Source organism: Rattus norvegicus, chromosome 10, assembly GCF_021556685.1.
Source record: "Rattus norvegicus strain SHRSP/BbbUtx chromosome 10, alternate assembly SHRSP_T2T, whole genome shotgun sequence".
In the NCBI taxonomy this organism is placed as follows: domain Eukaryota; kingdom Metazoa; phylum Chordata; class Mammalia; order Rodentia; family Muridae; genus Rattus; species Rattus norvegicus.
This window is the reverse complement of record NC_141543.1, coordinates 48,716,806-48,719,442: the sequence shown is the minus strand read 5'-3', so window position 1 is coordinate 48,719,442 and position 2,637 is coordinate 48,716,806.

The following is a 2,637-nucleotide window of genomic DNA, read 5'->3' as shown; positions in this document are numbered from 1 at the left end:
GAGGGGCAGCTGGAGTCTGTTACCGGCTGTCTCTCTGGACTTAGATTCTCCCTTAAGGAGTACCTCCCTTCAGTGTCAGCTCGGTGGCTCTGCCTCTCAAGAGACCCAGCCTCTAAATGAGGCTAAGCTTCCAGTAAGAACTAATAACAAAAGGATGGAGAGATGGTTAGGACCTCAGTGCTAGATGCCAAGCGGCTGACAAAAGAATTGTATGTCTTGTCCACTTTAGAGGGGGGGAAGTTTCCTCCAGGCTGTCACACATGCCTGATGACCTTGAGTCAAGAGACCAGGAGAAAATAGCATTTGAGTCTCTAGAGTGTCAAAGTGAGGCTCGCCCAGGTGAGTGTGATCTGATTGAAGCCTCAGGTATCAGACAGTAAACTATAATCAGAGATTATTGGTTCACGTGGGGCTATAAGGACTCTTTCCACTGTCATTCCTGAGGTAGGAGTCACAGTTGAGCTGGGCTTCCTGCCTCTTACATCCAATAAAGAGATTACTAACACCAGAGTACAGACCTTTAATAGAACTACAGCCCTTCTGTGCCTCTGAATTCCAGGACTCCAGTAGCAGACCTTCACAAAGGTGTCTCACTGGGTTAAAGGCCCTGAAAAAGAAAACATTGATCCTGGCCTTGACCACAGCCTTTGGTTGGAGTAAGGTGAAGTGCCTGTACCAAGACTTTCCCTTGATATTATCCTAGGGTAAACACAGTCAAAGCCTGTTCTGAATTCTGACTGGCAAAACAAAGTTCCTCGCAGTTTGCTCCTGACTCTTTCTGGAACTATTTTAGGGGCTCCCTTGTCCCCCAACCTGGGGCATTTTGACCACAGGGGCAGGAACTTGTTGCTGTGGGGATAGTCCTAAGTATATCATTAATAAAAGACCAGTAACTGAAGGCAGCAACTGGAATATTTCAGGGCCAAAAGTCTTATAATCATCTTTAAAACAATTACTAACTCTGTGCTATCTTTTTGCATCAATTGTCCCCTCCTGGGGGAATTATGGATAAATATTTCCTACAAAGTCTAAGAATTTCTTTAGATTTCTTTTTTCTTAACCCTATTTCTGGTGTTCTGAGTGACTCCCTGAGTCCTATCATAAAAGGTGACTGTAGAATGCTCGTCCCATCACTCACCACTGAGATCTGCATCATCCAGGGAGAAACATACCAAGCAGCTGAACCAAGGTTGGGTGGTCCACAGTAGCCACATGCGGGGAGCAAAGGCTCTGAGAAAGAAGGAATACAGACCTGTCTGTTCACAGGGGATGACGTTCTCCACCAGGAGACCCCCTGCCCCATGATAGGCATCAGTTATCTTGTCCAGTTGTTCCATCCTGCAGGACAGTCAACGAGGGTGCAGAGGGTACCTGGAAGAAAACGGGGGACAAAAGACACGAAGGACGCCAAGACAAGAGTCTGATCAAGGCAACAAATTTATTTTTCCCAAGGCTGAATTTATACCTTAGCAGGGGTAACAGAGGGAGGGGGGACATGGAAAACATTTACATAGGCCAAGGACACAGCTCTTGTGGTCAGGCAATCATCTGAATCAACAGAATGTCAGAAAGGTCACAGTTTTGCCATATCATTAGGCATCCTGACCACCACAAATTTGTCATATCATTAGGCAATCTGAACATCAGATGTTGGATTCTCAGAAAGGTCACAGATTTTTCATATCACTAGTCAGCCTGACCACCAGATTTGTATTAGTCTTCTGCAGCTGGCTGGGGATTTTCCATGAACCCAGTTATACTTAACTCTAACCATAATATTCACATCAATAATGGAGAGTTTTAAGGGCATGGCTCCCAACATTCTGAGAAGCCAATACACTCCAAAAGGTGTCAACTGCTTGCCACAGACATGTTGGCAGAAACCACAGTGGACAATGAATGGCTCCTAAGGACACTGTAGACAGCCCATAGTAAATGGGCTCTGTCACTGTGATGTTTCAAAGCTCCATGTTCACAGGAGCTCCAATTAGTTTGCCAAGTGCAGACTCTTTAATGTGTGTTTGGCATTGTTCTCTGAGAGCCTCAGCACAGTGCTCCTTGTTTGCCAAGCATAAACCTTGATGCATACAGAGGCCAACTACTGTCTTATAACCTGTGGTGAAGAAACCCATTTGCAGGTGTCTGGATAAGCCAGGCAGCAGTCTTTAAGAGAGGTGTCTAGTGCAGCCATTCTGATCTGGGTCTGACTTGATTCCACTCTCTGTTCTGACACTGGGATTACATGTGACATGTTACAGGAGTGTCACACCTGAAGCTAAATTAGAGAGAAAGCAGTGAAGTTGAAGAAAAGAATAGCAGCAAATGAGAGAAACGGGTTTCTGGGTCGACCAGAACTGGAGTCATCGTTCAACTGGGCTTCCTGCATGTTTCTTCCTGGTTCTTCTACTTACAATATTTGAAATAATTTACTTTCTTGTTAACTTTATATTCTCTTGCACATGTAGACTATATAGCAGTAATTTCATATGGAGTGGATAGTTCTGATTTTAAGGAAGATTGTTCTTCAGCTTCTAAATTTTTGCAACTCCAATTCCTTAGTAGTGGTTTGATTCAATCTTTTGCACTGCAGTTATAAATAAAAATAAGCCTTGTAGAAGATGTCAGACAACAACATGG